The sequence below is a fragment of the Brugia malayi genome (assembly GCF_000002995.4).
Source record: "Brugia malayi strain FR3 genome assembly, contig: Bm_v4_ChrX_scaffold_001, whole genome shotgun sequence".
In the NCBI taxonomy this organism is placed as follows: domain Eukaryota; kingdom Metazoa; phylum Nematoda; class Chromadorea; order Rhabditida; family Onchocercidae; genus Brugia; species Brugia malayi.
Window position 1 is genome coordinate 22,575,773 of NW_025062479.1, and position 21,555 is coordinate 22,597,327.

Below are 21,555 nucleotides of genomic sequence, written 5' to 3' on the forward strand. Positions count from 1 at the left end.
TAAAACATTCAAAAAAAATTATTATCAATTAAATTTTTATCACTGCCAATAAAATATATTATCAATGTTAAGCAAAAATTTGATTTCTTTCTTAACTGAAAATTAATTTTATTTATAAAATTTGATTTTAATAAGTACATAAATGAGTGTAATTCCATGAACAGATGTTAATATCAACAAATAATAAAATATTTCAAAAAAAAAAAAAAAAAAAATGAGTAATTAGAATTAAAAGAACAACATATGTTAGCCTTTATCAAAGAATTTTCTTTTTTTTTTTTTTTTTTTTAAATGATTTTAACTTTATTTACAAGCAGTTAAATCCAAGAATTTTTCGATGGCAATTAATCAATTGTGTTAAATTAAATTATTTTTGTTATTGTTATAATATTAAGGAATTTAATAGATATTTATTTTAAAAGAAAAAAAAAAAAACAAACAAACAAAATGTTAAGAATTAATTATAGCAAAAAAAAAAAAAAAAAAAAAAATCAAATAAACATTTGATTAACGCTCATTTACATTTGAATTAAATAGAAAGAGAAATTATTTTGAATTTATTTAAAAGAAAAAAAAAAAGTGGAATATTTATAATCGAAATTTGAATATTTATGAAAAATGATAACTCTTTTTTTTTTTTTTTAGCATTTTCAAAACGAAATGAATGAAATTTTCTCAGCTAAAAAAAAAAAAAAAGAATGAAAAAATTTTTCGACCTTTGGCTTATTTTATTTTTCACTTTTGAGAGAGTCTTTTCTTTAAAAAAAAAAAAGAAAAAAGAATAATATCGGAAATTTTATTAAAAAATGGAATAAACAATCATAATTAATTTACTTCTTTTATTGTTTTAATCATTAAATTCAAATAACCTAAACAATCTTTGTTTTTTCCTATTTTTTTATTTTTTCAAAAAGGGCAAAAAAAAAAATTAAATTTAACAAAGATCAAAAAATTTCATATCAAAGTTTTTCTTTTTTTTTAGGATTTAACCATGAAAAATTATTGCTACAATTTTTTTTTTGGAATAAACAAATTTTCAAAGTTTCAATTTGTAAGGAATTTCAGAATTATTTACATTCTAATTTATAATAGAAAAAAAAAGGATAAAATTCTCAAAAATTAATAATATTTTTGTTTTTTATTCTGTGCTTTTTCTAGTCCATTTGGACATTAATGTTTATTCAAAAACAATTTGAAAAAATTTAAAATTTAACAAATTCCACCAACTTTTTTCCTTTTATTAAAATTAAATTAACTTCTGAGCTAATCGATGCGACGAAAATTAGTATTACTATAATTTAATGAATTTAAAAAGTTAAATTTTTAAATGAAACATTTTTTACTACAACAATAAGAAACAGAAATTGCAATTGTTGCTTGTATGAGCAGAAAAACTTCCGAAATTAAATTTTAGGTATTTTTGGGCAAATAAACTAAAAGTTATAATATATGTAAGTACAATTTCATAATTTCCTATTCAGTTAATTTGTATAAAAGAATTATTTTTAAAAATTTTTTTAATGTTTTCAATAATTTTTCTTTTTCAAATTTATGGAAGAAATATAATTAAAGTAAAAATGAAAAGACTAAAAATCGAAAAGAAAATAAAAATAAAGAAAGAAGCTGAATTTTTTAAAAAAGAAAATGGGAAAAATTAAAATTTTTCATTAAAGCAAATAATTATTTGCTAAAAACAAATTTTATTTTTCCATTTTTTTTTTTTCCTTAAGGAAACAAAAGAATGGAAAAATGGTACAATCGTTTGAACTATTTTATTCACACAAAATTCTTTTTTTTTTTTTAAATTTATCTTTTGCTTTTTTTTCTTTTTGCAAAATCGTTTTTCAGTACCTATAAGAATAATTCGGAAACGGAAATGAATCGGAGAAGTAAACTTTTTTAAACAAACATTTCATTTATAAAAATAGTAGAATAAATAAGAAAATAAATTAAATAAAATATCAAAACAAAATATCAGCCATAATTAGCTCCAAAAAAAAACAAAGAAGTGGCGAAGTTGTTTATTGGTAGAAGCTAATTGACTTTTAAGCTTTTAAGCATTCCTAAAAACAAAAACAAAAAAAAAAAAAAAAAATTAATGCGAAAAAAAAGAAAAAAAAAATTGGAATAATTATTTTGAATAAAATATGATTGCTTATGTAAGCTAAAAAAAAATTCAATTTTAAATAAAAAATTTAAGTGCTTTTTTTTTTTTAATTATTACACAGATATATATGCATAAATCAATTGATAATTACAGGTGTAATTAGACGAAGAAAGGAATGGATGGGAAATAAATAAATGCATTTTGCAATCAATAAAATATAGAAAATGAATTTTCAAACGAATTAAAGGACAAAAAATTTTGTTTAAATAAAAAATTTTTTTTTAAAAAAAGTATTCAATCATATTTATGTAAATATGCAATTAATTAGAAGGTACAGATAAAGAAGTACATACCGATTAATTAATCGATTAAAATTAAATTAAAATTTAAAAATAAAGTTTAAAAAACAATTAAATTAACTTATTAGCACAAAAATAGTGTTGAAAAAAAAATTTAATTGAAACAAATGTAAACTATAAAATGAAAAAAAAAAAAAAAACTTTGAAAAATTTGAAAAAATGATAAAGAAGTGTACAGTGACTAATTAGTCGACCAAAATTAAATTAAAATTTAAAATTTAGATTTAAAAAATAATTAAATTAATTTATTAACACAGAAATGGTATTGAAAAAAAAATTCAATTGAAACAAATGTAAACTATAAAATGAAAAAAAAAAAAACTTTGAAAATTTTGAAAAAAAAAGAAAGAAAAAGATGCATTAGGAATTTGAAATAGAATAGAAAATGAAATAGTTGGAATTATTGATTAGATTGAAAATAGTAGAAGGCGAATAAATTGCCAATAATTTGATCTAATAAAATAAAAATAAGTGTTAAAAAAAAAAAGCGATGAATTCAATTCAAACAAATAATTTAAAATTTAAACTGAAAAAGAATAATTGAATATGTGAAAAAATGATTTTATGATTCGTAAATAAAATAATTAATTAATGGAAAAATTCAATAAATGTGCATATTTTGAGTGGAATTAAAAAGAAATACACTTTTTCATTTTTTTTTTTTTTTTAACAGATTGAATTATTTATATTTATTGCAAATTCAAACAAATTTGATGCAAAAATTATAAAATAATTTGTAGTTGAAAACTAAATTCCAATTACATATCAGAAGATAATCTGTTGTAGAAAATTTAAAAATTATGGATTAAAAAAAACAAAATTTTTGCTCTTAAGCAATATAGCAATTATATGAATACTAATTTATGCTAAATTTTTTTTTTTTATCAATTTAAAAAAAAAAAAAAAAAAAAAAAAAAAACAATAAAAAAAGAAAAATCATTTATTGATAGCACTTTTTTCATTCAAAAAAAAAAAAAAAATGTAAGCATTATGCATAATTTTATCAAAAAAAATTTTTTTGCTTTATTAATCTAAAATACTTTTAATTTTTACAACTGAACAATAAATTCTCGCATAGATTCAATTGTAATTTTGATGAATAATTTTTAAGAAATATTCCATTTGATAACATTTTAATCGAGTAATCAAGTAATGAAGTAATTGAGTAATAATTTAAATAAAAATTAAAAAAAAAAGGGGAAAGTTTTGAGCGTTAATCATTTCTATTCGTACAATTTGAAATGATAATAGATGAACTTTATGGTAGAGTGTAAGTTATGAATTAGAATTGTAATTGGTTTGTAATTTTGATTATTAATTTTCAAGAAATGTTCCACTTGAGGACATTTTAATTGAGTAATCGAGTAATCAAGTAATACTTAATTTAAATAAAAACTGTAAGAAAAAGAAAGGGAAAGTTTGGAGCGATAATGGATGGACTTATATAATGGATGGTAGAGTGTAAGTTATGAATTAGAATTATAATTGGTTACTTATTCTCGTAGTACCATTAAAATTTTCGATTTGAATTGTAAACAAAAACTAAATTGAATTTATGATGCATCGATCTATCAATAAAATTTTGCATTTTATGCTAAAATTAGCATAAAATGAATTACAGTTATTGTTATTGGCATAGTAATGGGTTAACCTTCACAAATACCTTTAAGATCAAACACTTATCCAATCTTTCAATCATCTTTTATTCAATATATATTTTAATGGTCAACATTTGCTTATATACCCGTGGGTTATTACTTATTGTAGTCAACAATTATCATTCAAAAATATAAAAAGGGATTTCATTAATTTTATTTTTAAATTTATAACATTAAAATATTAGAATTATTAATGAATTAATTTGTTCAATAAAAATTTATTTGTTAAAAAAGGAAAAAGAATAAAAAGCTTATTAAAACAGTATTATATTTTATATCAAATTTGTTTCAATAAATTTTAATCTAATCAAAATTTCATCATTTTTTCATAATTTTATTTGGATATTTTCTCAAACTTTTCTGTATGAAAAAGAAAAAAATTTGAATCAAATTGAAATAATAATAATTTGTTAAATATTTCAAAAAATTAATTTCTCGTTTTTTTAAATATTTATTGTTAAATTATAACAAAATTTTCTGTTATTTCGGCTAATAAAATTTTATTTAAAATTAACATTGCAATAAATTTTTTGTTCTGTATTTTAAATTGAATTAAAATTTATACATTTTTCTTGTTGAAATATTTAAGAAATTAAAAATTTTAGAATTTCAAACATATTTAAAATACATTGAAAATTAACTTTTAATAACAAAAAAAGAAAAAAAAAACGAAGAATCATAAATTTTTGTTATAATATTATTGTAAAATTGTTAGAATGATAATAAATTATTATTAGAGTTAGAAAAAAAAAAAGAAAATATAAAGAAAGAATTATTTAAGTTATAAAATTCTAATAAATCTAATCGGATAAGTAAGTTATGAGTTATCATGAAGAATAACGATTATGGGTTGTGTCATAAATGGCACATTTAAGGATAACCACAAAGTAATGGGTTCATTTTTATGTTACCTAAAGGTCAAGGTAAAAATATCAGTTTGATGAAAAAATTATTTGATTAATTTAAGGAACGAAATAAAATTTTAAATAATATTAATAATAATAATGAGATTAGAAAAAGAAATAAATTAATTCTTTGAAAATTTATTATTTTTAATAAATTTTACTAAATTATAAAATTACATTTGACATTAAATAATTCTTAATTTTTATATTTCATTTTACTAAATTATTACACCGAGAGCAATAAGTTTAAAAAAAAATCTTTTACATAATCTTTTTTAATTTTTTTTTTTACTTACATCAAGAAAAAAATAATAATTAATATTCAACGATTATTATTAATTCTTATTCATAAATTGATTTTTTGTATTTTATTACTGATATGTTAAAATTGATATATCAAAAAAAAAAAAAAAAAGGAAATATATGAAGAAAAGAAGAGAGAAAAAAGATAGCAAATAAAAATTAAAATAGTAATTAATGAATTGGCATAAAATATGGCAAATAACTGTAACAGAAAAAAAAAAAAAATTAATTAATCAATTCGAAATACAAAAAAACGAAAAATGAAAAAATAAGAAAAGAAGAAATATTGTAATGAGTTTAGAGAGAAATTATTTTGAATGATTTTTAAATGATTATAATATGTAATAAAATAAATTTGATGTAATAATAAATCATTGATATCATTGCAATTTATTATAATTTAAAATGAATTCAAAATAAGATTAATTTTGTTTTTTCTTTTTCTTTCACTTTTTTTTTTTTTTTTTATTAGCTAAGCAGTTGTTATGGATAAATAAATAAGCAAATAAAATAAGAAATTTTAAAAAGAAATAAAAATTGTGATAATACTTTAGCATTTGCTTTCTTTCCCTCTTTCTTGTTTTTTAAATTATTCATTCATTTAGAGATAATAAAAGAGTATGTGATGATAACAGTAGTGATAATGAATGGTGATAATAGTAGTGATAATGAATAATGATAATAGTGGTGATAATGAATAATGATAATATTAGTGATAATGAATGATGATAACGGCAGTGATAATGAATGATGATAACGGTAGTGATAATGAATGGTGATAAAACAAAAATTAAGATTCACAACTATATAGGCTGCTATCATTTAATGCAATCCCATAAATTTAGCTGACACAATTAACGATCACAGATAGATCACAGATAGTAGGTATGTATGCGACACTTTGATGACAATTTTGATCAGAAAGTTTCCCACCTGCCACAAAAAAAAGAAAAAAAAAAGAGAAATGAATGATTCAATCAAAGATTTTTACATCTCATTGATCATAAATATTAATATAATCATTGTCATTTAATTTAAAAAAAAAAAAAACTATTTGAAAAATTAGATTAATGATTTTTAATCATAAAAATTTTATACTTTTTTTTTATTATCATACATAATTAATTACAATTAATTCTTAAAAGTAATCAATTTATAAATTACAATTATTTTTAAAAAAAAAAAATAATAATTAAAAAAAAAAATAGAAAGCAGCGTGTATTAAGCAGAAAATCAGTGTTTAAGAAAAATTAATCATTTCTGAAAAGAAAAATGTAAAAAAACAAAAAACAGAAAAAAAACAAAAAGAAAAATGGTATTGATTTTTTTTAGAAAATTATCACTCAATTATTTCAAAATAATGTTTTATTTGTTTTAAAAAAAAAGAGAAAAAAAAAATTTGATCAAATAATTTCTAACCAAGAAAAAAAAAATCGAAAAACAATTAGTATTACTTATTTTTATTTAAAAAAATCAATAATATCTGATTGATATTTTTTAACTTCATCAAATGTATGTTATTTAAATATATTAATGATAATTATAATTTTTTTCAAAAGCAAAAAAAAAAAAAGGCATTTGAATAAATTTTGTGAAATTATTTATTTATTTATTTATTTGTTTATTTTTTGTTCCAATAAACTAAACTATGAATAATTGAGTATGAAATTGTATGAATTAATTAATTTTAACAAAAATATTATATATGAAAATTATTTATGGAAAAATTATTAAAAGAAAAAAAAAAAAAAAGAAAGGAAGAAGCTAAGCACTTGAAGTGTTAGTTAAATGCTAAATGAACTTTTATTGATGAGAGAAAGAGTTGTTAAGCTAAACAAGTATTGCTTTTTCTTTCATTTTTCATTTTTTTTTTTTTTTTTTCTCTTAACAATATGCTAAGTGATGATGAAAATGAAAATTGAAAATTTAAAAAAGAGAGAGAGAGAGAGAGAAAATTTTTTAAAAGAAAGAAAAAGTGAAAAGAAATTTTGAAGATTATAAATTATACAATTGAGAATTTAAATTTTCTTTCAAACTAAAAAGTTTCATTCATTTTGTAAATGTCAACATTGAAACTTACATCATTTATTTATTATTTTACACAGACAACTAGCAAAAACGAAAAGAAAAAAATGAAAAATTTTTTTAAAATGAAAAAACAGAAAAAAAAAAATGAAAATTTGTGAAAAAGACTTGAAAAAAAAAAAAATTAAGCATAAAACAATGCGTTTGTTTTTTTTCTTTTTTTTTTCTCCCATTTAACATTAAATTAATTATTAATCATTTTAAAGAAAAAATTTGATTAAAATTTTGAATTCGTTAATTTATTAAAGAGTTTTTACATTTTTCTTTTCTTTTCTGATATTTAATGAATATATTAAAAAAGTTTTATAATAATCAAAACAGAATAAAAAATAAAAAAGTATCAATTAAATTAGATAGTAAAGTATGATTAAATGACAATGTTTCGCTTTGAAGAAAAAAAAAATTTTTTTTTTTTAATTCAAAAAAATAATCCACAAATTTTAAAAAGTTTTTATACCTTCTAATAATAAAAGAGTAAAATAGAAGAAATAAAAAGAAGAATAATGAAAAAAACTTTCATAGGTGACCCTTTTGTTATAAAAGGTCACGATATCAACGAAGAGGTCAACATAATGCTAATGCTGCTACTTAGTTTAGATGAAACATATGAAAATAATTTTTATATCGAAAAAACTCCATCCACATATAAAGAATTTCAAAAATTGAAAAACCAAATATTTAGCACAGAGAAAGAGGGAGAGAGGAAGAAAAGAGAGAGAACAAAAGAGAAAATAAAAGACTGGCGCTATTGTCACATTATGAGATAAGCATACTAATTATGTAAACATAAGTATTAAGTTTTTGCATAAACAATGAAAAAGTTTGCAAAATGAAAATGAATGAATTTAATGTTTTTAGTTAGAAATAATTATTATTTATTTATCATTTTACATTCTTTTCATTTCAAAATTTCAATGAATGAATGCAAAAAAGGTCATCAATTTGAGGAAATGACTAATGGTCAACATTTAAATAACTCATCACTCATTGATGGTTATTTTTCGGCTCGTTTTTTTTTCTTTCCTTGCATATTTCTTAGCGACAATTTGGCGCCATCTATAATGATTGAAGAGAAAAACAAAAATGGATGGCTCCTGTCTGAGCTGAGCTAAGCTAAGCTGAGTCTTAATAATAATAATAATAGTAAAAAATTGTTAGATAATTTGGGAGTGATGATAAAAAATTATTGATGATAAAATTTAAAGTGGTTTTTTGCAGCTTTGAAAGATGGAAGAAAAAGAAAAAAAGAGGAAACGAAAGGGATTAGAAAGATATTTACTTATCGTTTTTTTTTTTTCATTAATTTTTTTTTTCATTAAATAAGCAGAAATTTCATTGTGAATTTTTATTTTCATGCATAAATGTACAAATATGATAATTCTAAAAATTTATTTTTAATAATTAAATCAGTCATTATTATCATAAATATCAAATAATGCGTTAAATCTGCTAGATTACTAAGCAAATATTACGTAAACAAATGTTTCATTTTCACTTTCACGTTAATTTCACGTAAAATTCATTTTTACGTCACTTTTAATAAGATGTTATTAATGATATGATTACTCAAAAAAAAAGGAATAAGAATGTAATTTGTTTTAATTTTTTTTTTTTTTTTTTGCAAAATTGAGAAATTGATATTTTAAAAATAAACATAGAAAGGAAAAAGTTAGTCTATATAAATCCATTAGGGTATTTAGAAGTATTAGTTTATTTTTCATTTCAATTTTTAAAATTTCATCAAAATTGTCTATTGTTCATATTTCTTTTATTTTTTCTTTGTTTTTTTTTTTGGAAATATAAAATTTGAAAGCCATAATGATGAAATTTTAAATATTCAATGATTGATGAAAAGTAAAAAATGGAGGAAAAATAAGCAAAATGATTTATTACGAGAAAAATTGAAAATGATGCAATTTTGAGGCAAAATTTTCTTTTTGAGAAAGAAAAATTAATCGAATCAGATTAGATTAAATTAAATTAAGTTAAAATGGCTAATGGTTAATTTTATGGTTCCCCTGAAAATTAATTTGCATATCAAAGTAATATTAAAATATTAAAGTGCAATGCTAATCTGTGATAAGTTTGATTGATAATTCAATTTAATAATTGTAAAAAAAAAAAACTAGAAGATAATTTAATTCAATTTTAAAAAAGCATTTTCATTAAAAAATTTTGAAAGGTAATTCCATTTAAAAAAAAATCTGCTTAATAAAAGGTTTTAAATTGGTTAGGGAAATTTTTTAATTTTTATTTTAAGGCTGTAATTTTTATTTAAAACTTATTTTTATTTCAAGGCTTTAAATAATCTGTAATTTGAACCTTCAATTTAAGCTATTAGACGGAAACCACTATGATGACAAAATAGTTTATTTAGAGAAATAATATTGGTAATGAATAACTGATATACTTAATAAACAAACTAGTGTTTATTTATTTGTTTCTGTTAGTCAGAAAATTAAACTTAAGCAAAATTAATGCTTTATTGATTGATTTTATTTAAAATAAATAAATAAATAAATCAACAATCATTGATTTCCTTACCGTATTAAAATAAGATTAGTCTTCATATTAGTAATCTAAATGCAACAAATAAAGTTTGTACAAAAGATTAAAGGTCAGATAGCTTATCACTTTCCTTCCTTCCTTATAATTTTATGCAAATTAACTTCATCGATATTATATGAAAAGTATACTTTATTCATAATTTTTTATTATAATACAATTGAATAATTACTTAAAGTTAATGTTTTATTTGATGACAACCTTATTTACTTATTATTTCACTTACTTTTCCTATTTTTACTGATGGAATTTACTGTTTTTAAATTTAATATCTTACGAGAAATAAGTAATATAATTGAATGATGAATAGAAATAAGTAAAAAAAAAAAGAAATAAAAATTAGCTTTTTGTCTATGAAATAATGAATCCTTTATTTTTTAATTAAATAAGTCAAATAATTCCTAAAAAAAATAATATAAATGAATATAACAGTTTATTCTATTACTATTTAAGTTAAATTTTCTCATTTTTTTATTTACTAATGTTATTATTCTTGTATATTTAAAAATTTAAAAGTTAGCATAGAGTTGATTATAAAATATTCCATTGGGAAAAATTCTTTCTTTTCTTTTTCTTTTTTTTTTTTTTGTTTCAAATACATTTTTTTTTTTTTAGTTTAATTTCAAAATTTCGACAAATTCTTTGAGCTGACTAAAAATTTCAATAAAACAATGTGAGGAATAAACAATGTATAAATAAAAAAATGAACAAAAAAAAAAAAAATTTAGCAATAAATTAAAGATATTAATGATATCTATGTAAACTCTAATCATTTCAATTTTTTTTTTTTTTTTTTTAAAATAAATTTTAAATAAATATGAAAAGATGGACAAAAAAAAAAAATTTAACATTAAATTAAAGATATTAATGATATCTGTGTAAACTCTAATCATTCCATTTTTTTTTTTAAAAAATAAACTTTTAAAAAAAAAGAAAAGATAAAAAAAAAAAAAAAAAAAAAAACAATTACAAGATATTTGATTTGCATTGAAATATATGATAAAATATTATCAATCATTAAGCTAAATTAAAAATAAATAATTGCTAAAATGAAACATTAAACGGTATGCTAGCACTTAAATTATCATTTATGCATATTTTTGATTTATTTATGATTGCTTGTGACGAAGTATACTTAATGGATTGATTCATTATTGTATGATAATTAGTTGACGCTCCATGGATGAAATGAAAAAAGGATATCCGACAATAGGTGTGCAATTATTAGTGAAAGGTAAATGATATATGGTAAATGGATAAATAAAGAGACATTGAACGGTGTAAATATTGGTGACAATTTTAAATCCCACCCAAACAAAGAGAGTTTTAATTTTTGATTTTGATTATTAATTATTGTTTAATTTTAAATTACACTAGCATCATTTATTTATTGAGAGATGAAAGAAGTAATTCTCGAAATAATATAAACAATATTATTAGACTTTGTTTTTTAAATCATTGCAAATGCATTCAAATATTTCTGTTAATGATAACAACAATTATTTATCTTTTAATTAAATTATTTTCACATTTGAATTTTGAATTAATTTCGTGAAAAAAAAAAGAGAGGTAATAGTAAAATTATAAATAATAGAATTCTGGATTAATTTTTTTGAAGAAAATAATAAAATAATAAGAAAAGCTAAGAAAAAAGATTATAATTTTTGATGTTTAATTGTTAATTATAAGTGATAATATTTAGTTGTTATCATTTACTATTAAACTGATAATTTTATAATTTGAGTTGGTTAATAGTAGAATTCAATTTTATTTTGCGTAATAATTATTTATGATTGAAAAAATAGAAATTTTCAGCTAAATATTGTTGCTTTTTTAAAGATTGAGTGATTGCTGCCAGTTTTTAATACTCAAAAATAGTTTAAAAACAAAATTAAATAAATTTATGAAATTTTAAAATTTGACAGAAATTATCAATAAATTTATTTCGAAGAAAGAAAGAAAAAAACTAATTTAGCATATTTATTTAAGTCAAATTTAGCATATTTATTGCGAAGAATAAAAACGTAATTAAATTTTATTGTATTTCGGAAAATTAAAATTTTTTTGAATAATTTTCAAATAAAAAATTTTATTAGTTAACTTTTTTATAAACAATAAAAGTGGAATGAAAGAGAAAAAAATTATTTGCTGGCGTAATTGTCCCTTCAAAGTATACTTTCTGTCAATAATATATTGTAAAAAGTTCCTCTTTCATTACATTTCATATTTACTTATAACTTTTGTTTAATAAGTATTAAAATTTAAATTTCATTCATATCATTTTTCTAATATATTTCTATCAATTATATCCAATTGTGATAAACAAAAATGAATTTAAATAAATTTAAAAAAATTTTTGAACAAATCAAAAAAACAAACTTAGAAAAAATAATGAACATGACTTGATTAGCAATTAATTTAAATCAAATATCAAATGAAAAGTAGCAAAAGTAAACTAAAATTTATCTTTAGTCGATGTGCATTTAGTTTTTGTCACAATTGTTTGTTCATTTATCATAGCTGCTAATTTTTTTATCAGTTCTGATTAAAAGATTTGGAAGGATCAAAGATTATGAAAATAAATGCAATTTGAAAATTTAAAAAATTGATGGTTTCAAGAAAGTTAGCAACTTTATAGGATAAAGAATGCATATACGATAATTTATTTAATAAGTTTGTGCTCAATTCTGACTTTTTGATAAATAACCAACGAGCATTTGAAACATTCAATAAACAAAATCGATTTGAAATTATCATTTAGTATTGAAAAAAAAAAAAAAATTTATCAATAGCAATTTAAAAATAAATTTTTTAAAAGTTATTTAAAAAAAAATAATAACTGAATACTTTATTTGACTAACATTAAATTTGATAAAAAACTAGTAAAAAAGTGTTGAAGCAATGTAAATCAATGGCACTTTCAGTTATCGTACGTAAGTTTTTCATTTTATGATATCTGATTAGGCGTACGTGTCTTACGTCGACTTATAATCAAATTAAGGATAAAATTACTTATGATTGAACGCAAGCATATTTTTACAACGATGATCTAATTAGAGATGCTGGCCAGGTCAAACTATGACCAATATTTCCCGTAATACCGAGATATCCTGATTGGAAGAAAACACCACATAATTTCAGATTTGCATTTTGTTTTATCATTTATCAGTATCATCATGTGATTATATCAGTCTGCTATTGTTGTCCATTTATTCATTTTATCAAATTTATTCGAGAGAAAAATTTCTGTCAATAAATAAACCATTGATATTTTCAGAATATAACTTCGAACTTACATTAATAGCTGCGATTATCACCGTGTAATCATTTCAATTATTATTAAATTTATATTTTGATTATTATTCAATTATAATCACTTTCTTACTATTTTATATATTATTTTCTCGCTGCTATTTTAATTACATTAATTTGTTGCATAATCAATAGATCAATTTTATCAATAGCATTTCGTAGCTATTTTATTTTTCAATGCCTTACGATTATTTTGATTCATTATCACTTTATGATAATTTCAATTATTATCTTCTACAAATTGAACCATTATCATTTTATGATCATTTTAATCAGATTGAATCGTTGATTATATGACAAATAATCGAAAACATTACTGATATCTCTGACTTAGTAGCAGCAATCGTCTAAAATTTCTTTTTATTTACAGAAAAAATTGATTGAAATCAACATACTTTATCATAGAACAAAGGCAATGCAAAGATTTTAAAAATTTTCATATCAATAATTTTTATTTGTTTACATGTTTAGATGGGCGCTTTTGTCAATAAATGAAAGGGAATCACTGCAAAATCATTCTGATTCTGTCTAAATTGTAATTTTAAAAACAAAAAATATTTGTTTCAATTATTTATGTTGCTATAATCATTTCTCATCATTTCCCACAGTTTTTTCATATATAATTAAATTTTTTAAACTAAATTTTCATATAATTAAAATTAATTAGTCTATTGTATAAGCAAAAAGCAAACCTAATGCAAGCTAAATTTGTTCAAATGACAAATTTTTTTATTGTCATTTCAATTTGAAATTTTTAAAATTAGAAAGAGATGAGCGTATTTCATAGAAATGACACCGCTAAGAATAGCGGTCGAGAGTCATCAGTAAATTTGTAATTTTAAATCTTACATTTGTTATGATTATTTACGATGATATTTATAAACTGTAGCAAAATAATTGCAAGTAAAAAAAAAAAATGTGAGAAAATCTTAATTAGTTTAAATTCCAACTGAAAATGCTGTTTAATTACTCATTGACACATTTAAGTTAGCAGCAACTTTAACGACTTTATTTAAAAGTGAAATTAAATTCTTCTGGGAAATAATTTTAATTACTTAATTCATTTGTTTTTTGAATGAATAATTTATTTAATTGTACATTTTCGATATGCAATCTTTTCTGCAACAATTACAACAATGATAATAAAATAAGAAGAAACAATATTTCAACAATACTTTAATTACCTGGATACCTTAATACTTTAATTTATATAATATTCTGCAAGGATACTAATTTTTTGATAACTTTTATGATTGATATATTCTTTAAATGATCAATTTGCAATGCAAATTTCTTTAATTAAGAAATGCCAATGATCTATAATAAAGGTAAGAGAGAATTACTGATAAAAAAGAAGCAAAAATAGAGCACTGAGAAATTCCACCCATATAACATTCATTTCTTCGAGAATATTTTCCTGAAAAAAATTTTTAGAAATAAAAATTTTATTGTAACTTTATGCTTCTCACTGTAAAATTGATTGATTTAAACTGTCAGTGAGGGAAATTTCAAATTATAAGGAAGAAATTTTTGTAAAATCAAATATAAAATAAACAATCCTGCAACTAATTCAGGCCTTTCTTTATTTTTTACCTGTTCTACTATTATTATAGGTATTTAATTACAAGATGAATAGAGGTATTCGTAATAGCAATATGAATTATATGCTATGTGGCTAAAAATAAGAATGATAAAATGGCAATTGATTTCCTGAAATAAAATTTTATTAATTATTCTAAAATATGTTTTAAAAAAAGAAATTATTCTAGAAAAATAGCAAATATAATAAAAAATGATTTTTTATTTTCTTTTCCTTTTTTTAAAGTAATATTCGGCAAAACGCATCCGAAAAATGTTCCTTTTGTTTTCCCTGAAAGATAAATATGACAATAGGTAATAAAAAATTATTCCTTTAATTAGGCAGGTAATCAGACAGATACTTTACTTACGATATGATTAATAAATATCGTTATAAGTAATGTTGTGATAAGTTAATAAGTAAGAAAGAGACAAAAAAAGATGAAAAGAAAAGGGATCAAATAATAGTGTCAACTTCTGTCAACTGTGTCAACTTTTGCTATTATTTAGAACAAAGAAAAGAATGGTATCAACTTTAATAGATGCATTTGTTAAATTGCCTTTTATTTCAAAAAAATTTTATTAAATTGAAGGAAAAGTGACAGAACCCTTAAAAAGTAAAAAAAGTTTTATTGATTAATTTTGTTGTTTGACAATTTGAGGAACAAATTATGAGGCTATAATGCTAATTAATTATTTTGCTACATCAATAATACGTTGAGCAAAATAAAAGAAAGGCAAATAAGAATTTCGTCTACAATAAGTTTATCATATACAATTTGTAGTATTCTTAGTTTTCTTGATGCCAAATCCACTATATCTCTCAAATTTGTCAACACTTAATTACATTCGCTCATCAACTAAATTAGTAAAATTGGATTTTATTAATATTTTCAAATTGAATTATTTCTCTCACACTTTACTTGTAGCTAATATATAATTTTATGGGCTTAAAATTAGAATTTGACATGAAATGAATTTGTAAAATAGTAAATTCCCAGGGAACAATAAAAGTGTTAATTAATCGTCAGTTTACATCAAATATGAACATTTCAAACTCATCACAAAATTTAATTGCTAATTCTCATTGGTTCAATTTTCATCTTCGTAATAATAACAATAATAATAATATAAATAATAATAATGACAATAATAATAACAAAAAAGTAAATGAAAAATGTTTCCTTTATTTTTTCAGTTTTGATTTCCTTTATTTCCTTTTATTTTTCGTTTGAGTGATTATAATTTCATTGCAATATTTTAATCAAACATTAAACTTTTACAAAATTATTTAACAATTAAAATATCTTTGATGATGCTTTCCTGCTGCTCAAATAATAGTTAATAATCATTTTATTTTCGGATAAATTTGAAATAATTTTGGAATCGAAATGAAGGCAAAAAGAAAAAGAAAGAATTCACTGATTCAAATCAATAATTTCAACTATTATATTTCAAATTTATGAAGAGTAATAAAATAAAATGCAAAGAAATTGTGATTAAAGATAAAATAAAAACTGCTAATTAGCTAATTAGTCGTTCACTTTTACTCTTTCTTTTCCCTCTTTTATAATTTTGCAATGTTGGAAATTAATGATTTCAACACGAGAAGAGCACTAATTAGGAACATAATTTCAGATATTTCAATAGAAAGAAATAAAAAAAAATTTTCAATTGTCGCTTATTATGAATTATCATTTCTTACCTTTATATTACCTGGATTACTCGTTTTCTTTGATTATCACATCATTTCTAGCATTATAAAATACAACACTTTTCTGAATTGAAATTTTAATTTGCAAAAATATCAAAAATTTTCACTTTTTTTGTTTGAAAAAAAAAATAAAATAAAAAAATGAAAGCAACTTTTTTGTTTGAAGAAAAAATTTTTTTTCTTAGTTAACGGGTAATTGTACCTGAAATAATGGGTAAATGAATAATGTATTTTAAACAATAGAAATTGGGTAATATTTGAAATGTTGGATAGCATTTACAAGTAAGGTTTTAGAAATTATTATATGTGTATTTACTGATAATCTAACTGATTAAATAAATTATAACCAATAATTAAAGATTGATTAATGATCGATCAGCTGAGAGATTTGGAGGTTAAATACGTAACTTTATGAAACATCTCAACGAATACTCGTAAAACACGTGGATTTTTATTCTTGGCTAATTAAATCACTCATACATTTTCAATAATTCGGAAAGCAATCGATTATCATTGTGTTGTCTGATATTTGTTTTGAATGTCAAATTTGAAATATGACAGTGTGACAAGGACGTAGTTAACCTGTGGGAAATTATTAAAAAGTTGTGAAAAGAAAGGAAGAATAAACAAACAAATGATTGATCACTGATAAGTTGATAATCATGAATGAGTCAATAGTGCTTACAGATGTTTAAATCTTTTTTCAAATTTCAAAAAAAAAAAAATACTCCCAACAGTTGATTAATTCATAATTAAAACAAAAGTTTCAATTTTTTAGGCAAAAATTTATTTAATAGAACAAATCTCATATGAAAATATTATTTCCACATAACTTTTGCATATTTAATACAAAATTTTCGAAGTGTAAATTGATTGTCAACAATTTAACTAATTAAATTAAATTAAATTAATAAGCAAACGGATGACGAATGCATGTTTAATTAATTTTAGTTCTATCAAAAATAAATAAACCAATTTTAGTAAAAATTGGATATGGAAACTTTACCAAGCATATTTGTAAAACGTGAGTTACATCAAATTAGATTAACTTGTAAAGTTCAAAGGTCGCATCTAGTCTTTTTTTTTTTAACTTGAAACGAAATTTTGCTTTTCAGTAAATTGTGAAGAGAAGAAATACATAATGAAGAATAGCATTTCATACAAATAGCTAAGCTATGGGAGTTGATAAGTCATATGAAGTAATTTAGCATAGTCGAGAATTAGATGAAATGTGTCAAAGTTAATTAATCAGTTAAACGTACTCTTCAAACTTAAACCTTTCAACGTTACACTCTAATATCTAAAACGAGAAGACATCCGGAAAATGTAATGAAACATCTAAAAGCATTCAAGAACACGTAAAGCATCTAAAAGCATTCAAGAACACGTAAAACATCTGAAGCATTCAAGAACACGTAAAGCATCTAAAAGCATTCAAGAACACGTAAAACATCTGAAGCATTCAAGAACACGTAAAGCATCTGAAAGCATTCAAGAACATGTAAAACATCTGAAAGCATTCAGGAACATGTAAAACATCTGAAAGCACTCAAGAACACGTAAAGCATCTAAAAGCATTCAAGAACACGTAAGAACACGTAAAACAGTTCAAATATAAGTCATATAAAGTATTGAAATCATTTGAGAAAGAATGACATCATTACATAAATTTTATAAATATAGAATAAAGTATGAAAATTTTATAAATTTGATCTACGTTACTTCCTTTCATTTCTATTAGCTTTTTTGTATGTAAGAAATTAAATAAAAGATAAAAAAATAATTCTGAGAAAATGAAGTGACATTGATATTTAACTTGTAACTTTATAATTTTTTCCTTCACTTCTTTTTTAACTTTAACTTTTTTAACTCCAATTCAAAATTTTGGTTTATTTTTTTTTGTTAAATATTAAGAAACATAATAATTAAACTTATTTAAAAAACCCAACGTTTATTATCCTCAAAAAAGCATTTTTGAATTAAATAATCTAATTTTCCTCCTGAAATCAATTCACGTATAAATTGCTATCAAAGAAATATTTAATTTAAAAAAAAAAAATAATTAAAGACAAAAAGTTCCAAAATTTGTTTCCATTTGTTTTAATTAATTTATACGTAACTTATTCCACGTTTTTTTTTTTTTTAATTTAATCATTACGCTATTTAATAGAGATAAAAAATATAGTAAAGTATTTTTAACAAATTAAAATGAATAAAAACTAAATAAGAAATATTTGAAATTTTTTTTGTAAAACAAAATATAAAATGAATAATTGTTATTATTGAACTTTAAATTATTAAAAATTATTTGTTTTGAAATAAAATCTGTGAAATTTATTATAAAGATTTGTTCATTTTCATTAAAAAAATCATTTCTAAAATTGCATTTTAAGGCAACAGCTTATCAAATTTTAATAATGAATATAGCACTTCACCGATTCATTTCTCATTAATTACCTTATGCTCATCACAATCTATAATTTTTAGATTAAGCAAACATTTGCCGATTTTTAATTTACGGATATTTACCTGTCATAATTATGTGTATGTGTGTGTGTATGTGCATGTATGTATATGCATGTGCTCAGTGTGTCTATGTCCATTTGTCTGTTACTTAACAATGACCACATATGTCCACTCTGTCCACTATATAATTTCAATATCATTTATAGAGGCTTTCACTCTTTTTTCATTCTTAAATTTTATCCCTTTTTTTTTCTATTTAACATTTAATTCTTGCATTTCATTAAAATAAAACAATATTTGAGAATATTCCAAGATACTAAAACGAAATTTTAATTTAAAATAGAATTAAAAATAATTTTAAATCATATTTAAATAAGATAACAAGCAAAAGCATTAAAGTTTCATTCCTATTTCAAAACAAAAAAAAAAAAAAGAATTTTCTTTTTAATAATTTGCAACAAAAAAATCAATGTTAAATGAAAGTTTTAAGATTTAAAAGATAAAAAGGAAATATAATTTTATTATTTCATTTTTTTTTCTCACATTCATTCTATCTTCTCTGTGAATAAATGCTAAATGTATATCGAAAAACGACAAAAAATTGATTCAATTTATTGGCGAAATCCAATAGCTATCTTATTGTCAAGCAAATATGAATAGGTAACTGAAAAGAAGAAAATTTAATTTAATATTTTAGCCCAAAATTCCTTTTTTTTTTTCTTTCTTCCATATTTTACTTTTAATAAAAACCGATCACAAATTTATCTTAAATGCCAAATTAAATTAAAATGTTGTATTAACTTCAATTTTCTTCCTTTTAGCCATTTATCTTCTGCCTAAGCAATCGATTAATGGTCAGTAAATTTAGTTTACTTCATCCAAGAATTATACTTCGTCTTAAAATTATAATTCATTTAGGATTGTAGGTCATCCTAGAATTGTAATTCATTCTGGAATTGGAATTTTAGTTCATCCCAGAATTGTTACAATAATTATTCCACTCATTAATTTATATCATTTAATTTGTTCTTTTTTTATGAAATGTTAATTGGTTCATTTGTTTTGAATAAATGAGTAAATTTTGATGCAAATTGTCCACTTTTTTAATTTGCATAAAATTTTAGAATGAAACTATGAGTGCAATAAAAAATAGATTAATATTTTTGTAGTATTTCTAAAATCAACAATGGAGACAATGACCAATTCAATAATATTTCATAAAATTTCAATTCATTTCCCCATGAGAATAGGTAAATAAATTGATTGACAACAGCGTCAAATCTCTGGGTAAATTGCCTTAGTCACAATAGCATTTGTTCGAGAAAATGACCAATTGTATAGGAACACTAGCAGTATGCGCTTTTCATCAATGAATTTTATTACTTTTGTCAACGATCAGGAAATGTCCTTCAAAAGTTTCATCTGTGTCACTTTGCTTCCGAAATTTTATCTTTTACCTCTGTGCACGCATATATTTTATTTATTTATTATTGTTCTTTTCTTAGACTGTTGGAAGAATTCGTTTTCTTTTAGGCATAATTCTTTTACTTTTTGACAAAATTATATTTGATTTTTATTTCGAAAAATTGTTGAAATATTTTAAAGAAATTAATGAATAATTTATTAAACATTTTTTTTTTTTTATTAAACAATTTTGAATTTTCACAAATTTTTAGCAAATTAAATTCTTGATTGTTTGCTTTCTATGAAATTTATTTAAAACAAAACTAAAAGTATTTAAAATGTTTGACAATTTTTAATTAAAAAAATTATTTTTATTTGAAATTAAAATTGCAACCATTTCTTGAGAATTAATTTTGATTTGAATACAATGGTGAGGCCATATTGAGAATATGTGCCCATCATTTACAAGTGGCCAATATCAATTTTGATTGTTTGTTGGCTGCTTTTGAAAAAAGATAGAAAGAGGTTGGCCATATTGATGCTACTAATATGCTTATGCTTATGCTTATGCTTTACTTAGGCCAACCACTTATAGTTCAATTCATCCATCCTAAAACCTAAATTTATGCAATAATTGCGAATAAGGAACCTTTCAAACCTTCTCTTTCCCAGTGGAATTAAAATTTTTAAAATATTCAAAATGTCTGAATTAAAATTCTTAAAAAATTCAATATGTTTGAATTTAAAAAAAAATTTTTTTTTTTTTTTTTGATATTTAATGTTAGAATGCTTTGTCAGTTTTCTTCCTTTTAAATATATTTATTATTAACAACTTTTTTTTTTTTTTGATTTTAAATAATTTTTGTATTAATTTTTAGAAAATTGCTGATTTATATTAATTTTTTTAACATTTTTTAGCGACCATATAAATTTTCTGTGCTCATTGAGTACATATATGTGAGATAATTCCAGATAAACACTGATATGAGTTAAAATAATTTCAGATAAACACTGATATGAGTTAAAATAATTTCAGATAAACACTGATATGAGTTAAAATAATTTCAGATAAACACTGATATGAGTTAAAATAATTTCA